Below are 26,055 nucleotides of genomic sequence, written 5' to 3' on the forward strand. Positions count from 1 at the left end.
GCTATGATTGAGAACTATGACTTAAAAGATGGATGGATGGATGGATGGATGGATGGATGGATGGATATGCAAAATAATTATCGGCACCTTTTATTTTTACCAAGGTTGACACACAGCTAACTGAAATATACAGTATGTTCTTTAGAACTCTCCACTTGACCATGAACTTTTTAAGAATAGAGATCTTGTAGCAAGGTCTCCAGCTATTGCAATGTCTGCTACCAAGCAGGTCTTGCATCCATATATAAAGACAGCCGTCTCCCTGTCTATCTGCTACCCCACCAACCTGGCTGCTGGTAAAACATTCCAGATACCAACTTCGGTGGGACCAAAATTAAGAGTGTTGTTGTTAAAACTATGTTTTTAATAATAAAACAAAAAACACGGGTAAGTTCATTGCTTGATGAAGATGATGCAAGAAAGAGAGCAGAGCAATTCTCTTCTGGTTTGCTTCCATTTTTCCTCTATGAAGGAGAGTCATATTCAGGCTGCAATGAATGAGACACAAATCTTAGTAGAAGAGGTAGAAAGGGAAGGTCTAGGAGCTTTAAAACGTGTTCAAGTCCAGATGCATTACATCTAAGACAATTAAAACAATTTGCAGCTGTTACCACAGCTGCTCGTGTCCTAGGGGGGAGAAGTCAGAGGCAATGGGAAAATTGCCAGAAGATCAGAGCTAAGCAAATGCCTCAGATTTCAAAAGGGTGTTTTTTTTTTAATCTAAAGTAAGATGAGTTTGACTTTCATACCCAGCAACATTTCAAAGTGTGTTCTTCACTAGATACGTTGTATGCACTTAGTAAGGAAAGAGGTGCTTCAACAGAGACCAACATGAAGTCATCAAAAATAATTCAGTGAAAACTATCTTCTACGGTGATTACATTGGAAGGAGAGTAGATGGACATGATATCACACAAGGCCCATGCTCCTGTGTTATCAACTTTTTGAGACACAAATCTAACATTGGCTCTCCAGCCACCTCTGACCTTTCACATGAATGGCAAGCTCAAGCCCTGCCACTGGTCCTCCATACATCTGTCAGGGCCACCCATTTCTTACAACCCCACCCCCCACCATTCAAACTCTACCTTTGCCACCTCTGTAGCCTGTTGCCTCCAAGAGTCCTCTTTCTCTGAAAAATTTTTCAGTGCTCAAGCCTACTGACAAATTTCACTTTGGGCTCTGAGGATGACTGTCCCATACCTACGAGCTTGGAATTCCATTGTGATGGAGACTGCAGTCTTGAACCACTGTTTTTAAAAATGTCACTCCCTAACCTCAGTCCAAGACTCAGTCCCTTACCTTCCTTCTTTTGTTTCCTTTTTGCCCTCCCTGTTCTTCCAAGAAAGTTTACTGAATAATTCTGCATCTAATCGAGCCACTGCCATGTTCTGTCGAATTGTATTTCTCTCCAAGCTATTGCCAACTGGGTTTCTGCCCCAACTGTTCCACTAAGCTGGCTCTCACGGAGGTCAGTAATCGCCTACTGGTTGACAAACACAAGGGGCACAGTCCAGTTTAATTATTGCTCTGTTCTCCCTGCAGCGCTTGTCATTGTTAACCGCTCTCTCCTTTTGTAAATTCTCTTCTGCCTTAATCTTCAAGATTTTCCTCAAGACGGATTGACTCTTTTTTGAGCTTCCCTGTCTCTCTCCAACAGCCACCTAAAAACTGATCTTTACCACGATTTCACTGTCAGCACTTTTCTTATCTCATTCTTCACACTCTCCCTTAGGTGATCTTATCCATATGCAAACTGCAACCAACGCTTACAGGTGACATCTGACCTCTAGGCTCACGTCTCTGCTTGCAGAGGGTATAAGCTTATGACTTCAAGCTGACCAAAACGAACTCTATCGTTTGCCTTTGTCCCAACCTATCCAAAAAAAATGAGGCAAAAAGTCCTTTTAAAAAACCTAAATTGTTGGGTTTTCTTATTTGGTTTCACCTTTCTGCCACCACTTAGAGTCTGACCATGGATGAGTAAGATGTGAAATAATAGACTATTAAGAACACTTGGCAGATAGAGACTATAAATTGTGTTCTCAAAAAGTGACCAAAAGCCAAGTTAGTGTTCCTTCAGATCCCTACCATGAGTAGAGAAATGGAATTAGAAGGGTAGCTATTATCACATGCAGTTGCCAGTGCATAACTGCATTTTTTTCAACAAGCAAAAGCTCAGACTCCAAATTAGCACAGACACACAAAACTCTGGGAATTCAAATATTTAGTTTAGAAAAAAAGGGTTTTTGTGAGCAAGTGTGCACACTGAAGCTCACTAAATTCCTCCTCCTGTCTTGACAGTTTACATGACAAAACAATATACACTGCTGTGCTTCAAGAAAAGACATTGTTAAAACTCTTCTAATGGCGCCTGGCTGGTGTGGCTCAGTTGGTTGAGTGTCATCCCATGCACCAAGAGGTCACCACTCCATTCCACTCAGGGCACATGCCTAGATTGCTGGCTTGATGCCCCGTAGGAGGCATGCAGGAGGCAGCTGATGGGTATTTCAATCTCTCCCTCTCCCTTCCTTTCTCTCTAAAATCAATAAAAACATATTTTTTTAAAAAAAACTCTTCTGATGCTTTTTATGTAAATGCAGGTGTGAATTTGTTGTCGGAAGCAGTCTTCCTTTCATGAGTGAAGCTAAAATCTTCACTGATAAGGTCAGCATCTTTTTTTCTGCTGTGAATCCTCTGATAGAGGCTGCCATCGCAAAAATGAAGTCATACAAAGGAAATCCCAGACCAAGACTGCATATGCCAAAGGAGCATGCCTCTCAGCATATGTGTAAGCCTATTATTCCACACCTGGTGCTATGCCAGTGCAGATTTTAGAAAAGGAAAAAAAAAGAAGAAGAAAAAGTTATTTTGACAAATCAGTGTTATTGGTTGACATGCAGTAAAATCTGCTTGAAATCCTAACAACTTCCCTGTATAGAATATCCACCCACATGACACTCTTTCTTTAGCTAAAATCTTATAATAGCAACTCTGTAATTACATTTTCTATTTCATTTTTCCCCAGGAACATTGTTGGCCTCTACTGTATCAGAACTACAGTGCATCTATCTCCATTAGTGTTGTCACACTGGTTTTATAAAATCATATTACAAAATGTGGGTCAGTGATCACCGAGTCATGTAATTTATCGAGACAATACCCAGATGCACTGTTTGACATTAATTTTGCAGGGATGCAATCTACTGATATAAACAACTCTGCAATGCCTACGGTTCTTCACAAGCAAAGGCCATTTACAAGGCAGGGGGTGGGGTGGGGAAGCAATATCCAGAGTTTCACTCTCAAATATGTAATGTCCCAATGTCTTATAAGATAATATATCAGTAAAAGCTGACAGGATACCTCCACTGGATAATACATCACCTCTTCAGCTTGACCTGCTACTTATGTCTCCAAATTCAGAATTTAAGAACCAAAAAGGACATTGTCTCTTAGCCCAGTCCCCTGATTTTACTAAGGAGGACACTGAAGTACTTAATACATTATTGAAGGACAACCAGCTGTTGGTGATAATGTCTAGAACTAAAGTTTTGCCGAACACAAATTCAGTAAATACCAAGTTCAATTATTTTTGAATTACATTGTCTCTCTATTTCCTTCATCACACTGTTCGGAGAGAATTAAATTCCTAATCCTTAGTATTTCATGTAACTAAGTCAACATTTTTGTAGTACCTGCTATACGCCAGCCATCAAAAGAGATTTTGGAAATAACAGAAGTACCCTCCCCTATGTATCAGCAAAGCAGGACTTTCAAGAATGGTGTGAGCTAAGATGCAAATGTTCCCCTCTTATCTCTCTGACAGTCTCTTCTCAGTCTTATTTGCTGGTATCTCTTCCTCTGTTGCCCCTTAAAACTGGCTCCTCTTTTTGCCCATTTCCTCTTATGACACCACTCATTTTCCCTCATGATCTCATCACTCACACGATCTTGGCTATGACCTTAACCCTGCTTACTCCTAAGGGTGCTTTTCCTGAGTCCTGTTCCCATATAACGAGGTGTTTGCTGAATCTCCACTGGATGCCTTACAAGTTTCTTAAACTAAGCATATCCATAGGTGGAGATGTCATCTACAACCCTTTGTTGGGATTCTTACTGGCAAGGAGGTGGGGAAATTGGAATGTAAATGGTACAGCTCCTATGGGAAATAGTATGCTGGTTCCTTAAAAAATTAAGCATAGAATTACCAGATAATCCAGCAATTCCACTTCTGGGTATGTACCCAAAATAATTGAAAGTAGGGTCTCAAAGAGATATTTGTACACTGATGTTTCTACCAGCATCATTCACATTAGCTAAAACATGGAAGCAATCCAAGTGTCCATCAATGGATGTGTGAATAAGCAAAATGTAGTATATACACACCATAGAATCTTACTCAGCCATTTTTTTAAATAAAAAAGGGGGGATCTGATATATGCTACCACCTGGATGAGCCTTGCGGATATTATGCTAAGTGGTATAAGCCAGTCACCAAAAGACAAATATTATTTAATTCTACTTATATGAGGTATTCATAGTAGTCAAAGTCACAGAGATGGATTTTTATGCCAAGCTGTGCAGCAGTTTCCCCATCACAAATCCTATTCTACATCGTAGGTGCAAATTCACGCAATATTATTGACTTAATCGTTCACAGTATAATTTTTACGAAACAGACCGAAAGAATAGTCTGCCCTTTTTTTGGAGGGGGAGGAGGGGGAGGTGGGGAGGGGAACAGCCTTTTATCTTTCCTTACTATCCAACAATCTCTAGAATATCCTTTCAAAAATCAATACCACCTTGCTGTTCCACACTGCATGTCTGATGCTTCGATGTGATATCCTACAGGAGGAGCACAAATGCTTTAGCGACAGCTTTTCTCTCACGGACTATTACTACACTCTATTGCTTCTGTTAGAGAGAATGGTTTAAAAAATGTGCCATTTATTACTCTTTTGTCAGCCTTTGATTTTTATAAACAGAAACCATTTATGAGGCAAGTTACGTGATCTCAATATTGATCCCTGCCTTTTAATGGTCCTTCAGCACCTTTACTGTAATGTCAAAAAGGGATCAAAATGGATGGGAAATGGGCTCTTAACAGAGCAGGTTGCAGCCCCAAATGGTACAAATGTCCTATCCCACCTACTCTTTAATTGTAACCCCAAACCATCTGATACATTTTTGATAACCTGAATACATAAACTCCTGTCTTAGCACCCTTTTTGATGCCGATGACATAATCCTATTATCATTCCGAAAGTGGCCTCAAGGAGCCACTAAGCTTATTGGGCAATTACTACCGGGAGGAACAGCTCAATATCAATTAGACCAAAACTAGGATTACTGCTTTTGGCAAACACTTTTCAGCATTTTGACAGCAAATACAGAACAACCCTATAAAGGGATTAACTCATTTCATTATTTAATGGCACGTTTTGCTGCTCATCCAAACAGGCTCTTTGGAATGCAGTCCAACACAAAATTAAATATTCTACAAGTTCTATGCTGGAGACAAGCTACTAAGAAGGCCAGTTTTCAAGTCTCCTGACAGGACCTACTTTCAAAATTGGAGGCTGACACGAGGCCAGACTGACAAGATGCTGATGGTAGAACCACTGGTTGCCCCACCCAGATTCCTTTATGACCTTCCGACCATTACTGAGTAGCCCTTCCCGCTCCTGTGTGCTTTCCCTCCCAATATGTAGCACTGATGTGTGTCCTTTAAAGGATCATCCTCATGGCATCAGAGTTCTTTGCCCTACATGGGCAGAGAACCAGAAGTGCCTAGAAGCTTATATCCCAGCTCCCACCACAGAGAGTCATTGTCAATCAATTTGACTACTTGATGCAAGGGTGTAAAAGCCCAACTCTTCTGCCTCAGGTAGGAAAATTCTTAGGTATAAGTTACACTGAAGTATAAGCTCTTTTGTGGATCAGGCAAAGCTACTCATATTAGTCAGGGTTCTCCAGAGAAACAAAATCAATAATAGAAGATGGATAGATGATAGATGATAAATAGAGAGATGATAATAGATAAATGATGATAAATAATAGATTAAATAGATGAAGATAGATAGATAGATAGATAGATAGATAGATAGATAGATAGATTATTGATTAAGAGGTATTAGCTCATACAATTTATAGAAGTCGAGAAGTCCTATAATCTACCATCTGTACGCTAGAGACCTAGGAAAGCCAGTAGTATAATTCAGTCTTAGTCTGAAGGCCTGAGAACCAGGGGAAGTGATGGTTGTAAATCCCAGTCTGAGGGCAAAGAAGATGCAATGAGCTGTCACAGTGAGGCAAGAAAAAGGGATCGAATTTCTCCTTCTTCTCCTTTGCTCCATTCAGGCCCTCAGTGCATTGAGTGATGCCAAAGTTGCATCTTGGGAAGGGCAATCTGCTTTACAGAGTCCAATGATGCAAATGCGTATCTTATCCAGAAACCCTCACAGACCCACCCAGAAATAATGTTTAATCCGGGCCCCGCTGGCCAGTCAAGTAGCCACATAACATTAACCATTACACACCTACACAGGACTCGGAGAGATCTTAGCCTTGCCCAGCTTCTCTCCCTGCCCTGGCCTGCTTCTCCTTTCTCCCTTTCTTCCAGGAACATTTCCTTAATAAAGCCTCTACATGCAAACCCTCATCTAAGGGTCTGCTTCAGCAAAACCTGATTTCAGACATACTGTTAAGAGTTTTCCATTTAGGATAAAAAAAAGCTGTGGTACATTTACACAATGGAATACTACTAAGCCATTTTTCTCTATTATTACAGGCACTTTAAAAGTAGATCAAATAGGTTGCAATTTAAAGAAAGGTTAGATTTTGTTACTAGCCTACAAAAATTTTCAAAGAAAAAAGATGCCCCTCAATACCAATCACACCTATAAGTACACATTTATTTGTCAAATCTGTACTTTGTGAATATATACTTCTGTTATTATGTCTGCATTCAATATGTTTCACTTTAACCCAGAAACTGTCATGAAATCATTACATTCTATTTATTTATGCCTAGATACATACAGACAGACAATTTTAGGTGTCAAGGGGAGACAAAGGGATAGATCTTTATTACATGAAAGGTGACTAAATGTTTTTATTTGAAAAAAAATAGTTGTTATCCTTATTGTAAAGCCTTCGACATCTGATCTAAATTATACTTAAATTCAATATCTTTATTATAAGAACTTGATAAACAAAGGTTTTGAAGCCATTGTTCTCTTAAAGTTTTACAATCCTAAGAACTAATTCTAAATAACTACACTTCAAATAATGACTGCTTTACTTTTTTTACTTTATACTGAAAAGAAAGGGAAAGAATGCTAGCATTCATTGAAAGCTACATGGTACCTGGTGTTAGATACTTTACTACCGTTATTTATTTTATTTGAAAGGGGCATCTATTGAAATCAAAATTATAATCATTTTGCCGTATCTCTAAATCACTGTTCAAATCATGACAAACATTGGAATCAGAAAACAATTTGTGTCTCTAGATTTTGCAAAATAATAATATATTTTGTTCCCCGACCTAGCGCCCTTGATGTTGTTTGTATCACTGGAAAACACCAGAATACTGAAAGATTTTGATCCGAATTGTATCGTATTAGGCATATTCCATTGCAGCAATAAATTACACCAAAAACAGGATGGAATTTTCTTGCTTGTGAGACGAGAGGAAACTGACTTCTTTTTTCCTCTTTCTATTAAGGTTTTTTTTTTAATGTAATAAAAACCTATTAATATATAGTGACACATTTCAGTGCGAAAAATGCAGGCTGTGCAAAGCTTAAGGTTCTCACTGTACCAGCAACAGACCCACATTACACAGATGGAGTTCCCGTCCTTATTCGCCTCATAAATGTTAAGAGTAGCACACACAGCTTTTTCCCTGTAGATGAACACTTGGTAAACACTGTAATTGAGACCTTGAACTTGAGTGTTTCCCTAGGCTTGGTGTGACTAAGTTCGTAGCCTCAATGTACCAAGAGGGAAGATTTTTTTCATTGAATTCATCTCTCCCCATAATTGTGGCACATTCTCAGTGGTTGTTCTCAGCACACGGTTAGTTGTTAGTTTTCATGTCTTCTTCTTCTTTTTCTTTTTTTGTTTTAATTTCGAGAAAAACTAATGAGTTTCCAGAAGCCCTGTGAGTGCTTTAGGGCTGAATGTGATTTAAAACCAGCAGTAAAAGAAAAGACAGGGAAGGTAGCTGGTTAATTGACCTTTATTGTGCCTTCTGGTTCATTTAGAAATGGAAATTAAATTAACATGATAATTCAGTCCTACTGTGTTAAGGCTGTGATAAACCCATTAAATTTTATGGCCATTGATTTAGCATTTTTTTCTATTAACTGGGTTTAATTTTCAAAATTGTCATGCAGGTTCTGAGAAGTGGTTCATCCATTCTGGTTCTTCCAAGTTACTAATGTGTAGCCTTTTAGTACTCAATTATTCAAGCGCAGAGGGCCCAACTGCCCTCAAATGCCTGGATTAATTTAGAAACTAAGCCATTTGAAAGTCTTTATAAGAAGCAAGGAGAGTTCAGGGAGGGGAAAAGTCAGTGAAATTTCCTAGGGCATATGTCAACTTTCTTAAAGGTTGTATCCTAAACTAAGCCTGACAAAAGCGAATATTTTGGATTTGTGTGTGTGTGTGTGTGTGTGTGTGTGTGTGTGTGTGTGAGAGAGAGAGAGAGAGAGAGAGAGAGAGAGAGAGAGAGAGAGAGAGAGATCAGGAGAGCCATGAAAACACTTTGCAATGGTGTTTCTCTTTTTACCGCTTCTTGATACAGGTATCAGGGCAAACTGTAGCAGATAAATTGTTCATGGATAACTTAGAGCTGATATTCCTTTTTGCACAGTTGATGAGCAGATCCATTTTTAGATCAGCCCACACTTTAAATTCCCAGTAACCATTTCTGTGCAAGTTTTCCTTAGACTTGAGTAAGATGGATGTTCATCATTGTCTTTTTCTCCCATGGAAAATGTTCACTACGTAAGGGAATGAAGAACAAGTTACCACTGATTCGTGAAATTCAAGAATTGTGGCATCCGCCTGGCCGATGTGGCTCTTGGTTGAACTTTGACCTACGAACGAGGAGGTCACGGTTCAATTCCCAGTCAGGGCACATGCCCAGGTTGCAGGCTCAATCCCTGGTAGGAGGCATGCAGGAGGCAGCCAATCAATGATTCTCTCTCATCTTTGATGTTTCTATTCCTCTCCCTTCCTTTCTGAAGTCAGTAAAAATATTATGTTAAAAAAAGAATTGTGGCATCTGAGGACCAATTTTTTTTTAATGTAGATCTGTTTCAACCCAACAAATATCCATTAAATCTCTACCCTTTGAAAGCCTCTATTCTGGAGGCTGTGGGGGTACTACAAGCTGAATTTCCCATGCAAAAGCAAATTTTCTCAATCACGCTATGAAGGGTTCTTTTTATATCAAAGTTGGCAGGAAATAGAGGACTAAAATTGTTTCAAACTGTTGTTGGCAGTAAGCTTCTGTCTGTGTTAATTACACTCTTTATTTGATGCTCATCACTCAGTCAACAGTCAATGCATTGTAGCCTTTCTGTGACTAAATACCAAATTACTGTGTGTAGCTTTTTGGGTTTCTGAGTATATCTAATTTATATCATTCCCAAATTTGATGATCTAATAGTTTGGAGGTTTTCCCAGCTCTAACTCCTTTGATAAACAACTAATAAATGAAAATCTTGAGTGCAAATACAGACACATTCAAGAGGAAGGGCTTAAAAGTTTAGACTCTTTTAGAAATACAGATTTTTATGGTAGCTTTCTAAACTTTAAATTTGAAAGCATAGATGGCTAGTGGGAAAAACATTTGCACCATATTTTAATATTGTCTAGCTATACATGCTTACATAACGCATAGAGACATCAACAAAAAATTTTAACATAATCTGGGTATATGTGCATATACGTTCTTATGTATGCATACATTTAGGGTGAAGGTAAGAGAGTGAGCTACTAAAAATAATTCAAGGTAAAGACAATAATAAATAGAATACACATGTTTTGTATTGCTTAGTTTTAGGATCAGTTTTCAATTCCCAAAATACATTATATAACAGGTATCTATATATATAAAAGCCTAATATGCAGAGTGTCCCCTCGGAGTTCGATAGCTCACTATGATGTGCGCTGACCACCAGGAAGCGGTGCAGAACGAAGAAAGGCCCCAGCCGGCAGCCAGCAGCCACTAGGGACCCTACCTATGCACGAATTTCGTGCACTGGGCCTCTAGTTTTAACATGAAAGAGAGCATTTACCCTATAGACTGCTTATATTCAGAGGTATGCTGGAGCCAGCCTGTACCAGCTTGAACAAGCCAATTTTATGCATCTTTTTCTCAGCTTCACATTCAGCCACTTACCATGGGCAACTTGAAATTGACTATGGTGGAAGCAATTGCACCCCAGAAATTGGCAAATCCTATACATCAGAGCTTTTTTTTATTTTTCTAGTATGGTTGATTGGTAAACATTTACCCGGACACAACAGTGTATATGTGTGTGTGCATGTGAACACGAGCACACACACACACACACACACACACACACACACACATCTTAGGGAATAGAAGGCTAGACCTGTGGTCAGCAAACTGCGGCTCTCGAGCCACATGCGGCTCTTTGGCCCCTTGAGTGTGGCTCTTCCACAAAATACCATGGCCTGGGCGACTCTATTTTGAAGAAGTGACGTTAGAAGAAGTTTAAGTTTAAAAAATTTGGCTCTCAAAAGAAATTTCAATGGTGTACTGTTGATATTTGGCTCTGTTGACTAATGAGTTTGCCGACCACTGGGCTAGACCAAATGTAATGTAGGGATTGTTTTATTTTTGTGCCCTCACATTGGACATTGGATAGCTTGTCTTGTTATTACTAATGGATTTCTAGAAAGATGGTAAATAGATGATAGACAATGAGGGGGTGAATGACTAAATAATAAAATTATTACTATAAAGGAAAATAAGAAAGTAAATGACTTAGTGGTTACTACATGTAGAAAAATTATAGTGGTTTTACTGAAAAGAAAGAAAAATGTTAAAGCACTTCATAAACTTGTTAGAGCTAGGAAGATAATTTCGTTTACATCTAACCTAATCACCCATTTCACCTATAAGCAGATTAAAGCACCAAACATTTAAGAGGCTCAACCATAATTATAAAACTAGGCAAATAACAAAGCCAGAATGGGACCCAAGTTTTCTCACTCAGATTTCTATGGATCCTTTAGACCTACTGTATGCCCTTTTGTGGTATCATAACAGACTGAACTTTCGAAAACAAACATCAACTTTTCCAGCAAATGTTTTTTATTATTAAAACAAATACTAGTTTTAAGAGAGCAAGTAGAATATATTACAGATGTTTCTTTAAACAGACCTCTCCCAGATCCTTCCACGTCTTGACTAGAGTCACCAGTGTCTTCTAGATCAGCGGTTGCCAACCTTTCGGACCTCATGGACCATCAGTGGTCCGCGGACCACCGGTTGGCGACCGCTGTTCTAGATGGAAAGATTAGATCACAACATTTTAGATGTTAAGATGATTTAAGTATGTTCTTTCATAATATTTCTCTTGATCACATTTGCACTTCCTCTACCATTTAATGCAAAACCAAACAGATATAATTTTTTTTTCATCTCTAAATATTAAGCTAATTTTAAACCTTTAGGAGATGAGAAGCTGCCCGGTACTGCTGTAAGATATGAATTTGTTAAGCTACTGATACAAATATCTGCCAGGTTTATGACTAACATATGAATCGCCTGATGTTATCTAAAATACCCAGTCCCACGGGAATGCTGACACATGGATAGCTTACACTGTGTAAGCTGCAAGATTGCTAGAAATTCCACTCCTAGGAAAAGAAGAAAGCTGGTTTCCATCTCCCTCCCAGTTGTAGATCCCTTTTATCAAGCATCTCTACTGGCACACGCTCTATCTTCTATGTTAACTAAAACATCCATTCATTCGCTAAAAATAAGTTGAGGAAATAATGCAAAAAGAATAGGTTTTAGATCCAGACACTCAGGTTCAAATCCTAATTCAGCTACTTCCTAACTGTGTAACCTGGTAAAAGTTACTTAACCACTCTGAGCCTCAATATCCTTATGGGTAAATGCCTAAAATGGTCATGTTTAGAATGCATTTGATTTGTTTAGATTAAAGAAATAACATTCCTAAAGTAATCTGATACAATATCTGATCCATAATAGATATTCAACAAAAATGAGTTCCTTCTCCTTTCCCTTCAGACTTCCTCCACTGGAGTTACAAAATTTAATAAACCATAATCCTGTACTCTGGGTAATACAACAGGAGAAAGGATTTCTAAGTGACTAATTCTCACACAGTATAGTTTGGTAAATCAATTAGGATCTCATCGGGAAACAGATGGCACCTCAAACTGGGTAATTTAAGGAGCGTCTCATAAAGGAACTATCTTCAAAGGTATGGGCATGGTGAGACAACCCACAAGAGACAGTGCGGCATCCCAAGGCTAAGAACAAACGTGGCACAGCCCTCCCACTGAAGGCCTAGGGGAAAAGCAGATACAATTACCTGGAAAGAAAGAATGGAACAGTAGGAGCTAGAGCTGGTTTATGCCAGCTTGAGAGGACAGACAGTATACATCTCCTTCCCAGTCCACACTGAGTGACATCACCTAGCTTGAAATTGGTCACAGTAGGAGTACTGATACTATAGAAATGGGGAAACACTACAAACCAGGGCTTCCCCAAACCCCATTTGCCAGCACAGCACTAGGTATCACATTTGCTATGGGACACAACTAGCCCAGACTAACCTCACAGAAAGGAAACGAGGGAATAAATATCCCCAATGTATTCTCCTTGTGGCCTCCTTGTCGTCTCCAACTTATCCTCCCTGTCCTACTGCTCTCCTCCCTACTCCTTCACCCACCCAACCCTCAATCTCCAGAAGCAGTTAGTCGTTTTTCGATTCCTGACACAGAGCAATGTTGCTTTCACCTTTCCTTCTCTTCCCCTGGCCAACTCCATCTTTTCTTTTTTAAATTGTTGGCCAACTTCACCTTAATCTTCCCATCCAGCCCTAACGTCACTCCCTCCTTGGATGTCCCTGACTTCCCCTGTCCCTTTCCAAAGTTATTTCCTTACCTCCAGGAGAAATTGTAAGAACTAAATATAGGTAAGTTAATATAAGTAAGGTGCTTGGCATAATGCTTGTTGCATAATAAATACTTTCACACATACACACACACACACACACACACACACACACACACATCTACTTGCTGTTATTACATTCTTAATATCCATATGAGAGATGGTCATGGCTTATACTAAGGAAATGGGTAGGTTTTAAATATTTATTGTGTAAAAGGTGAGAAAAAATGGGGGGATCAAGAATGACTACTATGTTTTGACTCTGAGCTGACAGCTGACTGATAATGGATAAGAAGCGTAGAGGGAGACAGCTCTCCTACCCTCAGATGTGAGCCTGAACATTCCCCAAGGCTTGCTTTCAAAATGCTCTCCTTGGTTATGGAAGTTTTGAGAAGCTGGGAAGTTTTTCAACTGCTCTAAGCTTTATGTCTTTATCTGTGAAAAGGAGATAACAGTAAAGTATACATGTGCACTTAATTTATGTGCATTTAACTCCATGATCTCAGCAAAAGAGGAGGAATAGGAGTAAGCAAGAGCAGAAGAGAAAAAATAATTTGAATTATATATCCATTATTTAAACTATTCGACTCAATGAGCATAGCTCTAAAAGGAATTTAATAAGGAATACAAGAATCTGCTGCTGACTCAGTTGATTGGGTTCCCACACGTCTCCTACACTGCTTAATTTTAAAGGTTAAATGTACTTTTTTTTTCATATGGTATGGCCCTAAATGAAATCCAGTACAACCGGGACCAGTCATTGGAAAGTTGATCAAAATGCCATTTAAAAAAATAAGTTATTTTTAAATGAAGCAGATATATTTTTTATTTGTTTTAACGTAAAACATATGAATACAAATTTATTATCCTGTGTTTTGATATAGAGCCAAGACAAAAAAATAATTTAATTTCTTTATGTTCTCTTATATACAGATCCACTGACTGGAGTTCCACACCATATTCCTAGAATAAACTTTAATATTTTCCAGTTTACAGTAACAATACATCTTTGTGAGTCAAAACTAACAAGGCTGTGACCAAAGAAATAAATGAGGTGGTATCATAGCTCAGGTATGTGAGTTTAAAACACATTGTCCTTATGAGTTACAGTCTATGATGTGTCTCTTCAGGATGACATTTCACACTTCTTAAAGTATGTTTTGTGCCTATACACCCCGCTCTCCCCCCAACCTGTCGCTGCTGGTTTCAGTCCTGACTGGCAGAGCCTATCCCTCAGTTCAAACACTCTAGATTAGATGAACTGTTGGACTGATATTGTTCTGCCATGCATGTCTCCTCCTATTCTTGTCCCCTCTGGACTTTAATCATAACAACATCAAAATGAGCAACTAAACTGCCTAAGTTGTTTCCCAAAGAAAGCACAAGATTATATGACTTCATTTCAAGGTATCCGCTAAATAGACTACTCAGGAGGCATCACTGAAGACACCAAATGGTCTCTTCTTTCCTCCACAAAGAGCCAGAGCAACGTCCCACTGCCAGCCAAAGGGAAAGCCAGACACCAGAGAGGAAATGTAGGCACTGGAGTCAAAGACCTCCGGGCTGAAATGTTCTGAGTTGACAAGGGTTAGCGTTGGACTTAGGCAGCAAACGAAGCCATTTAGGCCAGCTTCCGCGGGCCCTCGCCCATCTATTCAGCTGTACATTCGTAGTTAGTTTTCATGCCTTTCATCTTTCCACTAATGGTTCTCCATTGTGCCCATTCTCTTTATTTCTCCCTCACTCTTACAGTTAACTCTCTGTTTTGGCTAAGTACAAGAAGGGATGTCACAGATGATCCAAACTCTCCAGTACAAGTTGTCCTCAGAGTGTACTTGCTGTCCTGGTTTACATGTTGCTTGGCGGCAGCTCCTTATGAACCTTCACCTTCATGTTCATTGCCAAGCCCAAGGCATTTCCTGGTTTTCTCCTCTGCATTCCCACAGCCACTTCCTTAGGCCAAGTCCCATTATCTTAAGCAACTGCCTCTTCAATAGGTTCCCAGCTGCTCACTCCTTTCTCACATTACCACTCAAGTTGAGTTTTCTATTTCATTATGTCAAATTCCTCCCTCCAAAACCTTCGGTGGTTCCATTGCTTGGGATGAAGTACCAGTTTTCCAACAAGACATGTCAGCCTGTCCCAAAATACATGTCCCGCCTCATCTGCAGCCAATCTCACTCCCCAATACTCCGCACTTGATTGTCAACATTCCAATTTATCCCATTCCTTTATCCAGATTTCTCATCCTATTGCTTTCTTTCTGGAATGACCTTTCCCCCAAATCCATGATGAACTGGATCCATCAATATCCAGGATAAGTGCAACCTTCCTGAATTCATTCATTCACTCATCCATTCATCCACTGAGCCCCAGCCATGTGCCAGTCACTGCCCTCGGCCTGGCGGTGTCATCATCAGCAGAACTGGCATGCGGAGATCACAACACAGAGAGAGACACAGACCGGAAACTATTATCACACAGACAAGTGTAATAGTGAAACTGTGACTAATCTAAAAAAAAGAATAAAAGTGTGCTGGTACAGCAAGCACCGCTTGCAAAGGTCCTGGTTAGGGGTGGGCAGGGAGAGCCCAGCAAATATTAGAAGAGAGAAGCAAAAGTCAAGGTGAAGAGAAGAGGGTGCAATAGTGAGAGGGTGTGGATGAAGATGACAGAGGCCGGACCAGGGGACACCTTCATATCTGTAAAGAGAATTTTTATTATTTTGAGACAGTGGGGAGACACTACACAGTTTTCAATGGAAGGATGACTAGATCAGCGAGTTTGCTTCCTGAAAAGATCCCTTTGGCTGCATCTAGAGAATAGATGCAGAGGAGGCCAGGTGAAGGGTCACTAAAGAGGGAATTAAATGTAATTCCTTCAACACATACCAACTGATACTATTAAAAAGAGACCCAATCTATGCTGCACAGTATCAAAAGACATCTTGGAATGTGTACTTGCCATGGAGAATCCACAAGTTACATAAACTCAATATAGTAAGGATAAAGCCCGCCCCATTTATACCTGGTCCTGACCAGCAGACCTGCACCCCGGAATCCCTGTGCACACACCCCAGCTCCAGCATAACTTGGCCTCGCATTAGAGAAAGATTGTCACCTTGCTTCCAGATTCTCTAAAAATATATATATATATAATTTAAAAATTACATATACTTAATCATTATATATTTCTCTTTGGATATAGCCATGAATATTTTCTCCTAGGAATATTATGTTGATCCTTTTTTACATAGGTTCTTGAGTTGACATCATAGTTACTATTCCTAAATATTTGCATGTTTGGCATCATTAATATTACAAAAATATTTTTACTTGAGAATTTTGTTCTTTATGTGAATACTTCAGTTATGTTAGTTGCCAGAATACACACAAGTGCACACACATATAACAGGAAAGTAATTGTGACAAAGTAATAATTTGAGAAATCAAGCAGCATGCATTACTCATACACCCTGCAATGCTGCATTCAGAACTGGATATATGAGTTATAATATACCATGAGGAAATAGTTGCCCCTATCATCAACCCAACATCAACCCAAGAGAGGGAATGAAAAAATTGATTTTTTAACTCTAAATCTGAAAATATTTAATTAATATATTATAGATAAGGAGCAGCAAAAAGAAATGCCCAAATATTAAGTTTGAGATAAAAGACCTACTGTAAGGAAAAGGATACTGCTACATATTTTCAACACAGGAGAGCTGCTCTCCATCCTACCTTCTCTCCTTCAACACCACTGCCTACTCCTCACTACCACTCGAAAGGTTTTGAGCACGTGAGAAGAAGAGAGAGAACAGAATCCAACTAGAATTGAAAGAGGAAAAGAATGAGCAGCGGGGCATTTTGGACTCTTGTCTACCTCTGGCCAAACTAAGGACTTGAGGGACACCAAGGCATTCTCCTGTGATGTTTGAAACGTCTGCAGAGAAGGCTGCTAAGACATTTCCAGGTACAGCTGGAGAGTGACCATCCTTGTAAAACCTGTCCAGCCGCTTAGGACTTGAAGGAAACAAGAGTGAGATGGCATTGTGCACACGGACATGAGAGGCTACCCGCCCCCAACCAGCATCAGCTGCAGAGGGGGCGTGGAGATCTGCAAATATCTCATGGGCCCAAAGTGAAGACAAGCCGATGAGCAATTCTAAGAGCCTACCTGCGGAGGAACCCCTCCTGGGAGGAGGAGGAGAAGGTAGCTACCTGGTGTGACTCCTCCAGGTGTCAGCCAAAGCAGGATAATGGACTACAGGAACATCAGCAGAACAGAAAATGGGGGTGGCTTCTTCCCGCCTTCAACATCATGAGAGTAACCTCCCCCCCACCCCTCAGTGTAATGTAGATGTCAGATCAGGAAAAAAGGAGAGACAGAAACTTTACAAGGGAAAACAGTATTGATGTAGTTGAACATTGAACTCATTCAACTGTAAACTCCACAATGTCCGTTTTATAGATCTTCACTAAGCACGTAGTGCGCTGGACAGGGTTAATTTGAAAACAAGCTGAAGACTGAGAGGCAGAAATTAAAGTCAGTCTAGAAATAGAATTACTCTTTGGAACAGAAAATGCATGACCACACAATTCATACCAACTACATGTACACATCACACACTACAGAATAATACAGTAGTTTCCTAGACACACAATTTTTGGCCTGACGTTTTTGGAGGTGAGTGGATGAGACGGGAGCATGAAAAGGAATGTTCCAAGGGACCATTTGCTGGAGAACATAAGCACAGCTAATGACAGCATTTGGTTTGCCAAGAAAAGCCAAAAGACATGAGATTGAGCCTTGTAATTTGAGAGTTTGAAGTGTCGGTACGTGAAAAAAGAAACTCCTCCTTATCAACAGCAACCCAATTAAAGGGAATTAAACGTTGATTTTTACTCTAAATCTGAGAATAAATGTAGTTGATTTCTGGGTGTAGGATATCTTCTTCTCAACTGAATTCTGACTCCTCCATGAGATCCACTTTAAGTGTTGGCAAAAAATGCCACTTGAGAAAATTACAGTAATCTAATCTGGCTGCAGACAACTTTGCACCCAATTCTTTGGAGCCAAACAGGATTTCTTTCTCTATATACTTTGAAGATGATAATATATAAGTTAATTATATTTAAACTATTCTTTTCAACGCTAACCAGAGAAAGCTGCAACTCTCCCACACCACCCCCTCCTGAGAAAGAAGGGGAAAGAAACCAAAATCAAAAACGCTTTTACTGAGATCTGCAAAAGTCGGGTTTTGGTTAGTTGTTTTTCACTGCCAAAAATTAAGTAACTTTCCCCTCCCACCTCTTTACCTCTGTCTGTGTTGGCTTTTGTCCACTGGAAATCCTGCGGGATTCAGCGTTAACAGGGTGGGGAGGAAAGGGTTTTGCAGTGGGGAAGGAAGAGAGGAAGAATTCACCTGCCTGTGGTTGAATCAAAACATTCATAAAGGTGAGCATCGCCTGCAAAGCAAAGTGCTACTTCTCAGGAACGGCTCCTCGGGGCAGTGCAGAAACACAAACAATAAAGGAGTGGAGACCAGCCAGGCAGCAGGTGGAACAGGTGCAGAGAGACGGCCATCTTCAATGCCAAGGTGAAACTGGCCCCTCCCCAGTTCTCCTTTGTTCTTCATTTTTAGCTTGGTGACAGTTCTCCTGTACTTACATTTCTTCAGGAGAAAACAAAACCAAGGCTTATGCTTCACAATTTACATCACTGACTTCATGGGCTATCATGTTTCATGATTAACTAGCTTCCAATAATTTCAAAAATGTTCCTCCCCCTGCAACTTGGAGACTCTGGGAGAGGGTGGTCCGCAGTGTAAATAGTAACTTTATGATATGGCAAGCTTTGTATCCCACCGTCTGGCCTTTGCCTACGATGGGTGTCCTGCCTTGTTCTAGCCACGCTTCCTTCCGGGGCCTAAGCCACTTCCATGTGTTGCCACACTTCCCTCCTCTATTGGGGTCCCTCTTGGCCTGTCCAGCTTGAAGAGGAGCCCGCAATCTCGGCTCTCCTTTAGGCATGGTGCCGCTGCAAACTGAGCCTGCAGAGGTTCCACTCTGCCAGGACTACATGCCAGCCGTGACCTGCCATCGGTAGACTGCTCCGCCAATTCCCAAGCTACCCCACCTCGTCTAATCAATGCCCCAAATCCCCTGCCTCTCTCCATGGACACGTGATTGAAGGAGGAAGTGTATCCCAGCAAGACATCCACTCTCCTCTTAACTCCTGGATCACACATTACCTCCAAGATCCTTCTACTGCCTACCGGCCTCCACAAGGAGGAGAACAATGTTTCAACAGAAGACAAGCTTCAACTCCATTTTCTCATGGAATGCCACATGTTGATTCCCATGCTATTAAGAGGCATTGGTGTTGACTAAGGAGTACCTGTATCACGTTCTCGGATTGGTGTTTGCTGTTTTTCCCAGGGACCCTGCCACTCCAGCCACTCGGAGTCCCGACATCACACCAGATTCATGCATTCTACGTGCCCTCTTCCTCTTTTCTCATTGGGTGACTTTTCACGTGGCCTTTTCTGCAGATCAGCCCCTCAGAATATGCCGGCTGGAAAAAATGGAAAGTGGGAACACAGCTTTAAATTAAAAAGTAAGAAAAGAGAAAGAGACTTTTCATCACCCTGAATTAGACCCAATTTTCTCACTCTGTCACCACCCTCACAGAAGCTGGCACACTCTTCAGAAGCTGTCCCTATTTTTACTATGACAGAGAGAAGAGCAGGGTGGGGAGGGAGGAGGGAGGGAGGGAGGGAGGGAGTGAGCTTGATTCAATGCATTAGATAGAGTTGGCTAGATTGACGTCATTGCTCATTAAGAAAACAGGCAATCTACTTCTTGTTCCCATTGGAGAAAATAAATCTGCACAGAGCCAGGCCAAATAATGTGTAGCAAATGATCAATGTTAGCTGAGGGAGATGATTGATCCTTTATTTCTTACACCCTCTCATGCATAATGCATAGGATCCGGGATGTTCTCAGCTTGCCTCAGGACCCGGCAGTGATGTACCGCATCACTATACAGAACACGCATTCTGAATTGCTAGTGGCAGTCGCTATATCCCTGAGCAAGTGGGAGCCAGGAATCCTTCAGGATCCAAGAGTCGCTGAGAGGGCCATGATGGGTTTTTGAATCCTTCCCAGACCTTTTACAAACACACGCATGACTCAGGGAAAGTCTCAAAGAGACTTCGGGCCTCAATGTTCCCTAATGCAAAACAGAACGGACAATATTGGCCTTTTTCAGAATGTCAAGTATAATATTATAAAAATGGGAATCTGCCCTAGCCGGCTTGGCTCAGTGGATAGAGCATCAGCCTGTGGACTGAAGGGTCACGAGTTCAATTCCGGTCAAGGGCATATGCCTGGGTTGCGTGCGGACTCGGTTCCCAGTGGGGGGCGTGCAGGAGGCAGCCAATCAATGATTCTCTCTCATCATTGATGTTTCTATCTCTCTCTTCCTCTCCCTTCCTCTCTGAAATCAATAAAAACATATATTTTTTTAAAAATGGGAATCTTTTGAAGAACCAAAAGTGAGGGTGGAAAGTGAACTGTTTACTTTTCAAAATAATGATTACGTTTCAGAGAACCCAGTTAATGCTTTGTGATTTTAGAAGAAGCTGGCTTCTCAAATGTTGTATCTTAAGTTGAGATTCTTTTGCTGCTATTTCTCTAGACTCAAATGGCAGCGATGATGATGAAGATGATGATGTTGATGATAGCAATGATGGCGGCTACTTTTTTAAACACTGATTTGCTGAGCTATACATGCATCATCTTATATAACATAAACTGAGGCTTAGAGAACCTAATTAACTTGCCCAAAGTTCACAGCTAATAACCACTGGGTTCCAGAGCCAACACTACTTATCTGTACATGTGAATGCCACTGGGGTGGGACTGGGGTCAAAATCAGAGAATCAGAGTATCAAAGTATAATGGGCCACCTTCAATAAACAGGCTGGGAGAAGATTTTGTAAACTAGCAAAAATTGAAAAGAACTGATGGGTATTAACCCCACTAGGGGCCAATCATCATACTAGATTCTTCACATAAATTTCAATAAAAATAATAATGGTTAAAATGATAACCAATTTATGGGGTAGGTACTATCACCCCTGTGCTAGTTAATAAGCAATTGTTTCTCAATTTCAAACCACCTCTCTCTGCTGTGCTCTGCTGTGCCCTGTGATGCGATGGCGGGGCTGGGACTCTGGAGACTACATTTCTGCGTTGTCAGCCGCTCCCAGTTAGGCCCTGCCAGCAGGGGGCAGCAGAGAGAGATTGCAAGGCTGCAGGAGGAAGGAGTTTGATTCTTCCGGTTTTATTTTTTTTTTTTTTTTTGCTTTTGTCTGCATCATCCCAGCGACACTTCTGAGCCCTGGCAGCCCCAGCTCATGCCATCCTGCAGCAGCAGTTTTCCTTCCAGGAGCAACGGGGATTCAAGTGTGCAGTTCCTCTAACACTTGTAGAACCAGCCTCATGGTCTTCCCTCCAGGGACACCAGCCCAGCCAACCAGCACGCCCTCTTCAGAGATGGATATCCAACCCCCGCAGGGCCTTGCCTCCAATCTTCTAAGTTTTGATAATTGCAACTTCGTCCTTTTGTTTCCCCAGCCGAGAGGTGGTAGCTGCTTCCTGCATCATCTCCTCCAAGGCGCCTAGGTGTTTGTTTTTTAATTATTTTTGTTTCTCCAATACCAGGTTAACAATTTTTAATGTTAAATTCCTTCTGTTACTTTACCCAGTTGGCATGGCTCAGTGGTTGAGCATCAATCTTTGAACCAGGAGGTCACGGTTCAATTGCAGGTTGGGGCGCATGCCCGGGTTGTGGGCTCCATCTCAGTACGGGGCGTTCAGGAGGCAGCCGATCAATGATTCTCTCTCATCATTGATGTTTCTATCTCCCGCCCCCTCTCCCTTCCTCTCTGAAATCAATAGAAATATATATTTTTTAAAAAAAAGAAAGTTCTGCCCTAACCGGTTTGGCTCAGTGGATAGAGCGTCGGCCTGCGGACTCAAGGGTCCCAGGTTCGATTCCAGTCAAGGGCATGTACCTTGGTTGCGGGCACATCCCCAGTGGGGGATGTGCAGGAGGCAGTTGATTGATGTTCTCTCTCATCGATGTTTCTAACTCTCTATCCCTCCCCCTTCCTCACTGTAAAAAATCAATAAAATATATTTTTTTTTAAAAAAGAAAGTTCTTATGACACTTGAGATACACGCACGCACACACACACACACACACACACACACACACGTCCTCCTTTCTCAGAAAACCTTGCTCTTTTCCAAATCACTAGTGCATGGTACTAGTATGTCTTGCTTTTTACTGTGTGTTAAAGTGTAAATACAATGGGAGAGACTATTTTTTTCTTATTATATTTGCAAATTCACCCAAAGGCCACATGAAACATATGACAAACAACACACATATATTTAGGAAATCCTAAGAGAGTCCTTGGGACATAATGAGTAATTTGACCAACCTGATGACCCAGCTCACAGTGAAAGGAAGAGCGGTAGACTGCAGAGAAAAAATTGTCACCCTGCTCCCTTGTAATGTTTCATTCCACGTAAGTGCCCTTGGCAGCACCTAGCACAATATCACACATCCAGCGGGTGCCTAATAAATACCGGTTGCCTCTGATAACACTGACATACACAAAGGCATTATAATGAATAGTGGGTGATAAAAATATATGTAGGTAATAGTTTAGCTGTGGTTGTGTCTTTCAACGGCAGTTTAGCACAATAAAGCCTGCTATTACCTTGTAGACAGATAACACTAAATGTGCAAACTCTAACTCCCTTGTCTTGTGTCACCTAAGGAAAATGAAACTAGATGAAAGCCAAGTTTCCTTTCAGTCACATAAAAGACGTCACTGCTCATTTGGGGGCCATACTCAAGAATACATACCCTCTGAATTTGGAAACAAGGTCAGGAAACCACCACCCATTCAAACCAAAAGTGTAAGAGTCAGCATGCATGGGGTTACCACATTCAGTGGTCCTACATGTCGGTGTATAAATGTGTTGCTGCATGGACTTAGGAATACATCAAGTCCAGCAGCCAAGGGCTCAAATGTAAGGAAAGTTATAACCCAATCAACTGTACGTGAGAATAAGTATAAAGAAGAGAGGTGCATGTGCAATCAAGGAAAAGAAAAGCCAAAGAATGTGAATTTGTCCATGTTTATCCAACAAGAAATAGACATTGTATTAAGAAACAACTATTCCTGTTACTGAAAGAGTGACTCTATTTTGGGGTGCAGAGATATTTAATCCAGTTATAAGAGACAGAACTACTAGTATGTCAGAAACTATTCCCAGCATATACCCACATAAAGAATGGCTGGGTTAAGAATTAAAAGGAGTCTAAAATCAGTAAACACATATTTTTTTTAAAAAGAGTTGATGCTGATTATCTTTTGCAGGTAATGGATATTGAAAAGGTTGTAGATGATCCCAGATAAGAAAAAGCTAAGGAATTCATCATCATCAAACCAGTACTACAAGAAATGTTAAAGTGATTGATTTAAAAGAAGAAGAAAAAATTAATAAGAAAATATCCCAAAGAAAGAAAGTCTCACTGACAAAGGCAGTGGATTAATTAACACTAAAGCTAGTACAACGATTGAAAGGCAAAAGTATGAAGATCATGATTAAATATAACAGTAAATTAAGGGATACACACATGATTAGGTTTAGAGTTAGGGCTAGGGCTAGGATTAGGGCTAGGGTTAGGGTTAGGGTTAGGGTAAGGGCTAGAGTTAGGGCTAAAATTAGGGTTACAGTTAGGTTTGGGACTAGGGTTAGGATTAGGTTGGGGTTATAACTAGGGTTAGGGCGCATGGTTAGGTTTAGAGTTAGGGCTAGGGCTAAGGTTAGGTTTAGGGCTAGGTTTAGGGTTAGGGTTAGGGTTAGGGCTAGGTTTAGGGTTAGGGTTAGGTTTAGGGCTAGGGCTAGGGTTAGGGCTTGGGCTAGGGTTAGGGTAAGGGTTAGGGTTAGGGCTAGGGCTCAGGTTAGAGCTAGGGTAGGGTTAGGTCTGGGGCTAGTGTTAGGATTAGGTTCAAGGTTAGGGCTAGTGATAGGGCACAAGGTTAGGGTGTTAGGGCTAGGGCTATGCTTAGGGCTACATTTAAGGTTAGTGTTAAGATTAGGGCTAGAGTTCGGGTATAAGATTAGGGTTAGGCATAGGGCTAGGGTTATGGTTAGGGCTAGGGTTAGGGTTAGGGCTAGGGCTAGGGTTAGGGTTAGGTTTAGCGTTAGTTAAGGTAAAGATTGACTTTTGTCAAAGAAGATTCTAGCCTAGGATATTACTACCTGTCATAAACTACTTTTAGTTAAAAAATTTTCATTCCAGACCATCCTCTGTGGTTACTTTAGGTCTCTGTGTTTGCAAGACCCCCACGCAGGCCTTCTTTGAGCTTGTCAGGTTAGCATGTGGCCCCTTTTCATCCACAGGGGAAACACAGGACCTCTCTATCCATTTTACACTGCCTGTGAACCTGTAATTATTTCACAACAAAGCTTTAGAGCGATGAAGGCCTGGGTTAGGGTGGGAGCCTGGCAGAATTGGATAATGGGGGGAAATTGGTGGACATCTATAATACTCTCAACAATAAAGATAAATTTTTAAAATATATTTTAAAATAATTAAAGATAATTTGTGGGCCCTAGCCGGTTTGGCTCAGTGGCTAGAGCATTGGCCTGCGGACTGAAGGGTCCCAGGTTCGATTCCCGGTCAAGGGCATGTACCTTGGTTGCGGGCACATCCCCAGTAGGGGGTGTGCAGGAGGCAGCTGATCGATGCTTCTCTCTCATCAATGTTTCTAACTCTCTATCCCTCTCCCATCCTCTCTGTAAAAAAATCAATAAAAAATAATTAAAGATAATTTGTGGATAACATTGCTAGCAAAAAAATGTAGATCTGTATGTATTAACATTTAATTATGACATTATAATATTAAAGTCTGTTGCCAAATAGAATTATAGGATGACCTCTTATGAGGAAAAAGATTGAGAATATAAAAAGTTTAAAATGGGGGAAAAAAGAATTTAACTTTTTACTTAAAATATTTCCATGATGGATGAATTTTCTGCTTGCTATTCTTCTATATAGTTTGATTTCTTTACAGTATGAACACATTACTTTTATTTAGTTTATTGATTTTTATTATTTTTATTTTTTGAAATGTTTTTATTGAGTTTTAGAGGAAGAGGAAGGGAGAGGGATAGAGAGTTAGAAACATCAATGATGAGAGAGAATCATCGATTGGTTGCCTCCTGCATGCCCCCTACTGGGGATCAAGCCTGCAACCCGGGCATGTGCCCTGACCAGGAATCAAACCAGGAACCAGTGAACTCTTGGTTCCTGGGTCTACTCTCAACCACTGAGCCATACCGGCCCGGCAGTTTATTGATTTTTAGAAAGAGAAGAAGGGAGAGAGAGAGAAAATATATATCTATAAATGTATCAATGTCAGAGAGAAATCAATCAGCTGCCTCCTGCATGCCCCCTACCAGGGATCAAGCCCATAACCCAAGTATGTGCCCTGACCTGGAATCAAACCAGCAACTTTTTGGTGCAGGGGATGATGCCTAACCAACTGAGCCACAACAGCCAGGGCAAAATAACTTTATTTTTTTAATCTGTGAATACTCTCTCCCCCACACACACAAAAAAAATTATATACTATTACGTATGCAATTTTAGCAATCTCATGGACCCAAACGCCATCCATAGATCTCTTCAAGGGTGTGTGACCCCCTGACTATGTGCCCAGCCTTTAAAAATGCATGCCTGCACGAGTGGAGAAAAGTAGG

The 26,055-nt window shown here is 40.7% G+C and overlaps 1 long non-coding RNA gene across 1 annotated transcript; it reads right to left on the minus strand.

Annotated features, from left to right (window-relative positions):
• Positions 1–262: 262 nt before the first annotated feature.
• LOC129147193 (uncharacterized) lies at positions 263–19,459 on the minus strand. Its single transcript, XR_008554523.1, has 3 exons — positions 18,627–19,459; positions 16,226–16,334; positions 263–488 (listed from the first exon to the last, which is right to left on the minus strand). It is a non-coding gene; the product is annotated as an uncharacterized LOC129147193 (long non-coding RNA).
• Positions 19,460–26,055: the final 6,596 nt, after the last annotated feature.

Source organism: Eptesicus fuscus, chromosome 19, assembly GCF_027574615.1.
Source record: "Eptesicus fuscus isolate TK198812 chromosome 19, DD_ASM_mEF_20220401, whole genome shotgun sequence".
In the NCBI taxonomy this organism is placed as follows: domain Eukaryota; kingdom Metazoa; phylum Chordata; class Mammalia; order Chiroptera; family Vespertilionidae; genus Eptesicus; species Eptesicus fuscus.